A 12,438-nucleotide genomic window follows, 5' to 3' on the forward strand; every position below is an offset into this window, starting at 1 on the left:
AGTTGTAGGGTGAAGACGGTGTTTCCACCCTACCCCACCCCCCAAAGTGTGTTATGTGCCCTATATGTCTATAAAAGTGTATTGTGCAAACCTAGTGTAGTGAGTTAAGAGGTGTGACCAGCGGGGCCCCCCCCAACCGGGCGGGGGCAGGAGGCGCACCGGCCCACCAAGCCCCCACCCACCCCACCAGGACCCCGGCGGGCATATGGGACCCGTCCGGCGGGGCGATAGGGCTCGCCCCCCGGATACTGGGTCCCGCCCGAGGTGTCAGGACGCCCACCGGAGCGGGGCGGGCACGACACCAAACCCCAGCCACCCCCGCCGGCCCCCATAGCACCGAGACCCGGGCCATGGATGGAGCCCCCGGCCCAGGGGAGGGGAAGGAAGGCGTACCGGGGAAGGGGAAGGGAGGAGGGAAGGGGACGACAAGAAGGGCAGGGGGCAGCGGCAGGGACGCAAGGAGAGGGGGAGAGGAGGAGGAAGGGCGACGAGGGAGAGGGGACAGGGAGGCGGAGGACGGGCGGGGAGAGGCGAGGAGGGAGAGGCAGCAAGGGGGAGGAAGGGGGAGGGGAGAGGGAACCACTGGGCGGCCCACAGGCCCCGAACCGCGTCGCCGGGCCCAGAGCGACGGACCGCGCCGGAACGGCGCCGCCCCCGACACCAGGGAAAGCCCCGCAACGCAGCGTCTGCACTATTTCAATGAACGTATTATACGCCACATTCTAACACTGTTTACAAAGGCCTCTGCTCAATGTTGGCACAAAGACAGATCTTCTTTTTTTTTCATGGCACCTGGCAGCTTGTGCAGTTATCTCCTTATTTGAATCTGCAGCCTTTACAAATTGTTGCTGAGGTTTACATAGCTCAAGGAAGTTTGAAAAGTTTCCATGTAGTAAACAGCATCTCTTGAGTAAAACTGCACCTGACAATGGAGAAGGGGACAGTAGAGCATGGAGGTCAATGGCTCGAGCACCCATACTGGCTTGAATAAAGGTCACTATACGTCTGTGACTCAAGAGAATGCTGTGGAGGGTACCAAATAGTCTGATCAAGGAGAAGGCAGCAAAAAAGGTCACAACGAGGGTCACAGTTGTGGCACCTGTCCTCATGGGATCTGGAAACAGGTCACTTTTGTGTTCGCTGAGAGAGAGAATACAATTATTTGGTTTGGTTTGCTGCAGGATAATGATAGGTATTGATTTGTGCAGTCCAGGAAGTGCAATTGTTTGTATTCGAATGAATGTTTGTGCTAACAATTTGTTTTGTTGGTGTTGCCACTTCACCTCTCCTTCCCACACACACTTCCCTTATCGCTCTCAGACCTTAATATCCGCTGCCTGCTCTCGTATTTGCAACCACCGTACCACTTCTCTGCAGTTATTCTCCATCCCTTGGCTCTCGTCATGTTTTTCCCTCTGTTTTTGCACAATGTTCCAGTAATCTATCCCATGTCATGGCCTACGGAGAGGTTAAATTTATCTTGCTGTAGAAAATAAATGTGTTTATGTGCACAAAATGCACACAATTGGTAAAGGGCAAAATGTTTGCGGACTCTGGGATATGTGCAATTTTACAATTGCATAGACATTTATGAAAGTACGTCAGCGTATTAGGGCCACGTATAAATGTATATATTTTTAGAGGGTGGGAGCAATATTCAGAGAAAAAAAAAACGCGTGAACTGTGGCAAATTTGCGAGAAAAAATCGTCAATTTGCGAGTTTATAAAGTGGCAAATTTGCAAGTTTATAAAGTTGTAGATTTGCGAGAAAAAACCTCAGAAACTTACAAGACATACACGTAGCATACTACTCGAATGTTTGTGCTAATACTATTCGGTCTGGTTTTCAAATAAGGAGATAGTAATTGCTTTAGCAGAAATTAACCATATCATGTTAAGCATTCACTATTTGAAGCGTTGGGTACAGCCAACAACAAAGACGCCTCGCTTTGCAAAGGTCCACACCCTGAGGATCAAACATTTAAGTTAATTTGTTCAAATGTATATTTACTTGTACATTTATGTTTCCAGAATTATTATTTACACATTCGTCCATTTTGTTATTTTTTCATACAAGTAGCTAAGTTGATGTGTCAAATCTGCTGCTCTGCGTCATTCGCTTGCATTTACCTAAACCCTAAAGTATGCTAGACTCTGATTGGTTAGTGTTAGTCAGCTAATAGGGGATAGTTGTCACTCTAGCTGCCGTGTATGTGTAAAGTTGAAATGGGTTACCGCAAGATATATGTTACCACACTTAATTAATATTCATGAGTCTAGCGAGAGGGTCAAACTCGGCCATCCAGTCATGCTAGACGCATGCAAACCAGTGGCGTAAATATCGACGTTGCACCGGGGCCCAGAGACAGCGCAGGGGCCCATGACAGAAGGGAAATAAAGGAAAGAAAGAAAGTGTAACGAATATTGCCCGTCACCCTCAATTTTTCTATTTTATTTGCCTTTTTAAACATTTGCCCCTGAGGAATGTGTGTGCGTGTCTTAACTCTGTGTTTTCAGTTTAAAATGACTCAGATTTTCCCTCCAGCAGGGACTGGATTTCGTTTTGCAACCCCCAGGAAACACATACCACCGCTCTTACAGACCGAGAAGCCTGTTTTGATCAAGCTAACTAGCGATAAGACTGCTTATCAGTCCCCAGACCATCTTTTATGGTCTGGTCTATCTACAGGAATTAGCCATGTGTTTTTTGGAAACAATGCCCCTTGGAAGTTATATGGTAAAACAGTGCCCTCCAGTGGTCACTATCGGTTATCCTCAAGAATCCTGCCGCTCCTAATTAATCTGAAGTCTACATAATTCGGGACATACTCGGACTCTATGTACTTGACTGACATCAAGTGACTCCTGTTGTTTATCTTTGTACACAACCTGTATGTCTATCTCAAATGAATGATGTGTGTAATTTCTGTATCCAACTAAGTTTAGCTAATTAGTAAGCTCAGCAGATTCAATAACTTTATGATCGCGGTAATGTTTGAAATGTGTTCAGAATGATAAATGAAGCATCTGGCTTGTCAATTCTGATCAAAATGTATCAAATACTATCCCAAAAGCTTGGTCTCAGTCAACCAAGTCTGCTTCATGCGCACGGAAGAGGTGGGACCAAAATGCCGGCCCCCTGGGACACAGTTTAAAAGCTAGCGCGCAAAGGAGTCTCTCCTCTTCCCCTCCTGCTCTTCACCTCATGTCTGGCCCCATGAACTTTTCCTGATCATCACTAGAAACGTGGTCGCTGAGGGTGACCCCGCGGTTTCTCCCTTTGAGCCCCGGACCTGAGCCACAACGTGCGTCCCAAAGCACGCATCAAGCAAGGACTCGCAACCACCCTGCGCAGCCCGAGGCGCCCCGCAGCGCCCACACTAACTGACTGCGGCCTCTCAACCGCGTAAGCACATCACCACCAGCCGGAGACCTGGTGCAGCATTCCAGCATTTAACTGAGGATCGACGCTCGTCGAGTCTCTCTCTCTCTCTCTCTCTCCCGTGCGACTGAACCAGTCCGTAAATTGTGCCTTCATTGCAATCTGACCATATACTACTGGTACAATGCTTTTATTCAAACATAAAAGGGTTGACAGGTCAAAATGCTTCCATCTTTATCCCCCATCTACCTTTTTCCTTCCCTTTTTATCTTAGTTACTTAGGTTGCATTTTTCTTCTTATCTTTTATTCACATTTGTATTCCGTTTCATTAATAGGTTAGGCTGTGACTGATATATGTGTGTGTTTACTAAATAAATTTGTTGTCTAGAAACTCAATTTCTGCCGAATAATTTGTGTTTACTGAGTGGATTAGTAATCTCTTATGAAAGCAAGGAACTCCATGATTAGCTAAAGTAGCAACTTCAGATTATGAATACTTGATAATAGGATTTTTATCATTTATTTTACTCCTACAAACACGCAAAGTCAACGTGGTGCCCCAGAGGTTGCTGAGGAAATTACAACACCCCTCAGTACTGTCTAAATTTCTCATAAGCCATTACGGCAACCCAAATAATCGCTACGAAAGAAAGAAAGAAAGAAAAAAACAACAAAAATGGGGAAATAAACGGTTGTTTTGTAAATACGATGTCGGAAATGATGATTTAATCACTTAAATAAATAAAAATTTAAGGGGGGAAAAATTGAGGGAAAAAGGGGACACCAAAAAAATGTTTTTGTCACCGGGGCCTCTCAGCATGGTGTTACGCCACTGATGCAAACAGTCTTCTAGTGAGATGTTTACTGCGCTAAATCTACTAATTCTGTCCGAGAATTATATCCCTGGTGCCAAATTCACTGGACATCGAAGAACATACTAACGTTCAATTAAGGAGATGGCTTGAGTGTTCAATGGCTGAAAAAGACGGGAAACCTGATCCAGAGGTAAACAAAAAAAATTCTCCCCCTCAAAACTTCGTCCTACGCAAGTGACACTGACCTTCTCCAGTTTCAACAAGCTATTCTTCCATTATCACCATATGCCCTGTCTGTCATATCCGGATGTCTTACGTCTTTGACAATTGTTGGGGGTAATTTTTTTATTGCTTTTGTGTGTGTGTGTGTAGCGATCGCAATTCTACTCGGAAATTCTTGGGCACAACCAAAAAAAACTCGCTATACCTCAATTTTTTTTTATTATTACATCCTTCCTTATAAACCAGTTTCCTTAATTCAGAAAAGGCCCTACAGATACATGTTCATACATGTCACAGCTACACAAAAAGCCGAACAACAGTGGCAACGCCATTTAAGCATTTTCCCCTCGTCATTCATTATTGTTGTCCGGCAGTCGGAGTAGTCCAGAACGCCAGACAAAAAAAATAAAGACAATCGCTTACCTCTTCGGGACAGCAGTGGCCGGCAAGAGCTTGATTATCATCGTAGGAGCATGCATTGTATGCCAACCAACAAAATGTTTACTACATATGAAGGTAAAAGGTGTCACTTTGCTGTCGTTAAGTTGCTCTTTTGGACGTCTGCAAAAGTTGACCCCTGTTCACATTTATCACTCTGAATTTTTGGCTTCTGAAAACGAATAAAGAATACATCCTTCATATGCGGACGGTTGTAGTGTCTGGAGTGGTTTCTGCAAGATCCATAACAGCTGTGTTTACTCGGCATTTTTTTTTCCCGGGGATAAATGAGAACAAAACAAGCACTACTTGCATTGCTCGTCAATGAGCCGGCTTAATTTTGACCTCATTCCGGTTCAAGCTGCTGAAGTCACGTGGCCTTGCGGTTTAAAAATATAATTTGTGCGGTACTCCATTAAAAATGTATCCAATTTTTACCAAATTTGTTGCACTACTATATAGCTAACCAGCTACAATATATCATTTTATGGGTACAACCCAACAGAGATACTAACTGTTGGCTGGAACTAGAACAGAAGGATTGTAATAACCTCAGACTTCTAGATTTACTCTTTATTACAACATCGATTAAGCGACATAATTGTTTTAAAAACCCAATGATTTCCGCCACCCTGACTGCCTGGTGGAAGGCACTAGAAATTACAAAAGCCCGAGTGGAGCCCTGTGGGCTTTCTCCCCTATGGCATAACCCCGACTTTCAATTTAACAACCAATCGTTTTATTTAGGTGTGTAGGAGCAGAAAGGAATTACACATCTCCACCATCTCTTCTCAGATAATATGTTTATATCATATACATCCTTGCTCCAAAAATACAAAATAAAAAACGGAATTTTTTTACATTATCTGCAAGTTAAAAGTATGATAAAGAAACAAATTCCAACACTTCAGGGTACGCTCCAACCGCCTGTTTTAGCTAAAGATATTACCAAGTTTTCTTCGACAACAACAAAAAAACTCTCAACAATATATAAATTACTTTCATATACTGATAAAATGTCTTTACCCATCTCAAAATGGGAAACAGACTTGTCTATAGCTCCGGAATCTGATTTTTGGATTCAAGTTTGTGAAAACGTTTTTAAAATGACAAAACACACAAATTTACAACTTATCCAATATAAAATTATTCATAGAACATACATTACTCAATATATGATGAAGAAAATGGGACTCTCAGACTCCGGCATTTGTCTCCAGTGTTTATAAAACACTACAGACACTTATTTTCATGCTTTATAGTTATGCACTCCGGTTCTGTATTTCTGGACTAAAGTCTTAGAAAAACTTTCCGCTATCTTGGACTGTAGGATACCGTTCTCTCCAAACTTGTGTTTGCTAGGTGACTTAACAACAACTGACTTACCACATAAACAATTTCAATCTACACTTGTAGCCCTTACTATCGCAAAAAAACAATCCTTGTTAACTGGAAAAATAAACAAACTCTGAATATCGACCAATGGTCTAACCTCCTCATAAACCACATTTTAATGGAAAAAATATCTGCCTCAAATAAAAAACAAATATCAAAATTTATAGAAACATGGTCTACGTATATAGAATATTTTAACCTAAATCAGGTCACTTAATTCTGCCTGTTAGCGAGAGCCACCGCATCGCGATAACTTACATTGATGTTTCTGTATTTGGCAATTTGTAACTAATGTTGTGTTTTTATAGTCAGGAACCCAGCTGCTGCCAACAGGATCGAGCAGATTCACCTCCAATGGACACTAAGGGTTAATATTCGGTTTCACTGCATGCCAGTGGGTTCATTCTATAGGTGCTGTCCCCCCCCTGGCTGGGCGTGGGCGGGTCTGGCGTGGGCGGGTCTGCCCCTCTGTTGGCTGCTGGGTGGCGGCTGCGTCTTGGCCGTTCCCTGTGTCTCTTGGGGGGTGCTGCGTTGCGGGGCTCTCCCTGGTGTCCGGGGCGGCGCCGCTCCGGCGCGGTCCGTCGCTCTGGGCCCGGCGACGCGGTTCTGGACCTGTGGGCCGCCGGGGTGCCCCGTGGTTCCGTCTCCCCTCCCCCTTCCTCCCGCTTGCTGCCTCTCCCTCCTCGCCTCTCCCCGCCCGTCCTCCGCCTCCCTGTCCCTTCTCCCTCGTCACCCTTCCTCCTCCTCTCCCCCTCTCTCTGCGGCCCTGCCGCTGCCCCTTGCCCTTCTTGTCGTCTCCTTCCCCCTCCCCTGTCTGCCTTCCTTCCCCTCCCCTGGGCCGGGGGCTCCATCCGTGGCCCGGGTCTCGGCGCTCCGGGGGATGGGGGGTTGGTTGGGTTTGGTGTTGTGCCCGCCCCGCTCCGGTGGACCTCCTGGCCCCAGTATCCGGGGGGCGAGCCCTATCGCCCCGCCGGGCTGGTCCCATATGCCCGCCGGGGTCCCGGTGGGGTGGGGGTTTGGTGGGCGGGTGCGCCTCCTGCCCCTGCCCGGTTGGGGGGTGCCCCGCTGGTCGGTCCTCTTAACTCACTGCACTAGGTTTGCACAATACACTTTTATAGACATATAGGGCACATAACACACTTTGGGGGGGGTGGGGTAGGGTGGAAACACCGTCTTCGCCCTACAACTCCCCTCCAATTTTAATGCACCACGCAACTGTGTGTGTGTGTGGGGTGTGGGGGGGGGGTGCCATCGGTTGGGGCAGACCGCAGTATAGAGCAGTGCCGACCGTCCTCCGGTGCCCCCATCCCCCCTTCTGCCCCCGGTGTTCCGTCCCTCCACGCGGCGGGGGGTGGGGTGGGCGCGGGTGCCCTCTCCGCTCCGCTGTCCGGCCCCTCTTCGGCGCCGATGCCTGGGTGCTGGGGGTCGGGGGGCTGCCGGTTGGTGGGGTGGGGTCGGGGGGCGGCTTTGTTGGGGGGGGGGCGGCTGGGAGTGGGGGCTGGGAGTGGAGGGTGTCTGGGGGCTTGGGGGCCTGGGGGTGACTGGGGCTGGGTTGGGGTGGATGGGGGGCGGGGGGGTCGTGGTGGGAGCGGGGGCTGTGGACCGGTGGGGTGCCTGGCGCTTGCTCTGTCCTGGCAGGGGTCGACGGCTCCCCTCTTTGGTGGAGATTTTCATGCATGCCAGATCCACCACACCAGCATCTATCGAAACTCAGACACAATCTGCTTCTTCCTCAGGTCATTGAATCGGTGGAGGCTGGTGTCTGTGGATCGCACTCTGCTTCGTCTGTCCTTCCTTCCTTTCCTCAATCTCTCCTTTGGTCTCTTGAGGTCTCCCTGATTTGTTGGAATTTAGATGTTTCTGGGGTTGGTGAATAACTCTGGTTGGTGGCCCGGTGGGTGGTGTCTGGTCGGTGCTGGATTTCACTTTCCTTTCTTTTTTTGGTCCTTCCTCGGGTCTCCTGACGGCGGCGTTCGGTTTAGGTGAACGGTATGGGATTTTTTTTAATAGGTTTTTGGTGAACTAACGAATACACACACACTCACACGCACGCACGCACACACGCACATACACATTCTCACCCACATACAAAATTAAAAAAATTAAAAAAAGAGCAATAATGATGACATTACCGAATTAACAATACTGAGCTCTTAACTAGAAAAAAAAGAAGGAAAAAAAAACATTAATCCATCTCAATCCTGTCCCATTAACCACCAACAAATCCTAACATTACACTATAGCTACGCTATGTGTATTTGTCGTAAGTTTCTGAGGTTTAAAGTGGCAAATTAAAGAGTTTTTTCTTAGAATATTGCCCCCCCCCCCCCCCCACTGAAAAAAATCCCCAAATACATACGTGGCCCTAATGTGGCGTCGTATAAAAGTACTAATCGGCATTCAAGTTTAGAATTGTTTTTTTTTTAACTTTAGCTAACATGTCATTGTTTCCTTCTATATTTCTTGAGGCTAAGGGTGGTGGTTGTAATGTGTGAGGAAGACATTAAGTATTAACAAAAACTCACGGGATATGAGAATGGAGTCCATGACAGTTTGAGGGATTTATAATTAAACAGGCGGGGATTAAAGACATCGAGCTACATTTCACTGTCACTGAAAGATGTCTGACTTGTGCGCAAACACACAACCACACAGGTCTGAAGCTTATTGCGCAGCTGGCTGGCTCCACAAAGCCAAACTATTGAGTCAAGAGTCATTAACGGCTTAACGTTTTCCAGGGTGCACGCCTACCATTGCCTGTGCATATACACAGGGAAGATCAAGGCTCGTAAATCCACAGTGTGTTGTCTTCACAGATCGTTACGTCGGATCCTCTGTATGTCACGCCAACAGGGCTGATTCAGGCAAGCATTGGGTCATTTTGAGTATTGGAACTTTGGGTTTCAGAATAATGGACCATGCAGTCCGAGAAGTCCATTCAAGTTTGGAAGATCCTGTGCAAATGACAACAGATACATGTCATATTTTAGAGCTTTAAGAGGTATCTATTTTTAAAATCTCAACCAGCCCCCAACAGTTGATGTAGGCAAAGCTACTGTAGTGATTTCCGTTTCCCTTGAAACTAGGAAGAGTGGGTGATTGTTTGAGACTGTGTAAGATTTTTAAGAAAATTAACAGTGTAATATGTTTCTTGCAATCTTTGCCTCATAAGAAAATTGTTATTCGAACTCATTCACTCACAGCCATTTTCACTGAAGCAACCCCCTTCGCTCCCGGCTGTTTTACTGGATTATGACTGATTTTACAAGGCCTACAGAATACTTTGTTCAATTGCTATAAAAACATGGAACCTACCAAAGGAAATATTAGAGTATCTTCTTTCATTAGGAAAAAAATATATATTTGTATATGTTTCTATTTTGCAGCAATTAGCATTAGAATATAGCTAAATATCATCATTATTCACAAACCTGTTGAAAACGCTGGGAAAAAGAGCTTGTTGCAACATGATCTCTTATACTCTGCTGCCACCTGCTGGCCGTTTGTAATACCTACCATTGCTTTAAACATCCTCTTCAGGTCACAAGCTGCATCAAAGCCTTCTGTATGTTCTAGCATAATAAATAAATAAATAAATCCACAAATGACAGGAAGTTGCACAGTCAAGACACATTGTGAAATGAAGATAATAGACTCTTGGGAATGAATTAACACAACACATCTGAGTTGTAAATGTAGGTCAGTGTTTGATAGTGTTTGGGTCACCAGAGATGCCTTGAAGGCCCTGACTGCATGCAGTAACACTCAATACCTCATTAATTGCTTCTGTGTAGTTTTCAGAGCTACAGGCTTGCCATGATAACACAGTTGAATTGATTGTGACCTCTGATTCAATCTATTTGATCCATTATATTTTTGATGTAATAAGTTTTGGGGCGAAATCGTATCACAAGATCAGATATTTTAAAATACATTTTCCATAACTCAATTCTGATCGAAACAGAAATATAAGCAGCAATCAAAAGAAAGCATGATTCTTTACTCTGAATTTGTGTCTACCTCTGAGTATGTACATGCCAGTACAGATTCTATTTTATCAACTTTTCTTCTTGTTTCAGCATTCAAATGAACCCCACGACGGTCCTACCCTAGCAAACTTCAGGAAGTTGTGACCCACTTAACATTATCGCTTTGCATATTGGCAAACTTGTTTACATGCACATTCTTTAAAATCAGATTCCCGGGTTTTACCCCTGTGAGGTCATTTGCTCCGCAGACTCCCTTATCTCCATCTTTGAGAACAAAGGGGATGAGAGAGACTGATTTGTGCCTTTGGTTGTCTCTTTGCAAGCATGCTTTGGGTTGCGCGTTTCCTGCGGACCTCTGGGGCTCGCGCATGTGTCAGCCTTGGACCAGAAACATGAAATTTGCATTCTTTAATTAAAGCATTCACTGGCGGTGGCAACTTAAAACTCTGGCTGTTGCTGGTTTTTTGAGTCACAAAAGCAACCCTCGAGGAGATTTTTGCTTTTGTTCTTTTGTTCTTTTTTTTTGGTCTGCAAATGCTGGGAAAAGAAAAAGGAAAAGTAGCTTGATTGGGTGACATTTGAGAAAGCATTTGAAGCAATTGTCTTAAAATCATGCTGCATGCCGTCGAGGGCCCTTGTTCTGACTGTGAGGGGGGGGGGGGGGGTTGTTTTTTCCTCTGCAGTTACATTGGTGTGAATAGAAGGTGGCACCAGGTGTCAGGTTTGGTTTGCGACACAGGAATGTATATCTATGATGTATTGATTTCCTTTGTAACGAAACAAAACAAGTAAAAGCTCGGGGAAACTGGATTTCCATTTAATCTGTGTCAGTAGAAAAGCCTGCAAGTGCATGTGACAGGTCAGCGTAAAGCATTACAGCAGTTCTTTTCTGCCCTCAAAATGTCCAATTACTTCTGAACAAATCACAGCACCATATTTACTTTGAACAAAGGAACAGAGGTGTTTTTAGGCATTGAGGCAAACATGAAATTTTAACTTCTAGTCTCAAAGGCTCCTTTTCAGATCAAGGTTTTACTTGAAATGTAAGATGTGAAAAGAAAATTTACTTCTGTGTATTGTTAAATGACTCATTTTGTGTAAAATAACAATAAATGTATTCAATTCATTTTGGTAGCGGGGAGGGGAAATAACTTATGCCCTTTGTATTCAAGCATATGATTCTAGATCTAAGTCTGATAATACTTTGGCTGATGATACTTTCTGAATATGGGGATTACAGTATTACAAATGTTGCCGAAGACCTAACAATGGGAGTAGAAAAGCATCCAGAGAGGAACTCTGCACAGTCCCTTCTAAATAGATACATCTCTGCAAGGAACCCACTTCAAACGATGTAGCAGTGGCTGTGCTTTCTGACTGATTGGCATCACTGGTGTGTGCACTTGCACAGATTATATGTGATGTGATGAAAACATTTTTTTTGCCCCGACCAGCACCACACACACACAAACCCACACACACACACACACAATACAATATAATATTATATGTATATATATATACGTAGCTGATGGCTACGTTAAAGGTAGTAGAGGTTGTGTTTGAGCAATAAAAATAACTACTTGCATTTAAGTAAACCATTTAATAAATGTTTGTGCATGACATTCAGAATATTTGTTCATGTCAAAATATTGGTCATTTTCCCCCTAATTTTAATTATTTAAGTAATTAACTGATTAGAAAAATTGGAGGATGAGCGTGTGCAGTGGATCAAAAGATGTGAAGACATCCTCATAACATTAAATATTGAAATAATTAACACATAACAGGTGCTATTCTAATTTGGCGGGCAAAAAATGCTGATTAAAAGAAAGCCTATATATATATAAAAAACAAATATCCATTTTTGTCAATTTTTTAAATTACATTTTTACATTTTTGGGAATGTCTGCATTCAGTTTCATCCCCAAAACATAAAAAAAACAAAATAAAAAAATTAAATAAAAAGGAAATAAGTGCTTTAACATAGCAGTGATGACTTGGTGGAACATGGATTCTACAATGAGTACAGGCTCTTGGCAAAAAAAAAAAAAAAACATGTATGAAAAAAATGAACACACTACTTTAATAGCATAAAAAATTTTGAGGAGAAAAAAAATGCACACAAAAAATTGTTTGCACTTAATGTTACAGGTTTGCTGTTCAGCAGTTTTACGCCGTCCGTGAAAATAATGT

The sequence above is a fragment of the Leptonotus elevatus genome, chromosome 2, assembly GCF_054856555.1.
Source record: "Leptonotus elevatus isolate MCC_2025b chromosome 2, RoL_Lele_1.0, whole genome shotgun sequence".
Classification (NCBI taxonomy): Eukaryota; Metazoa; Chordata; class Actinopteri; order Syngnathiformes; family Syngnathidae; genus Leptonotus; species Leptonotus elevatus.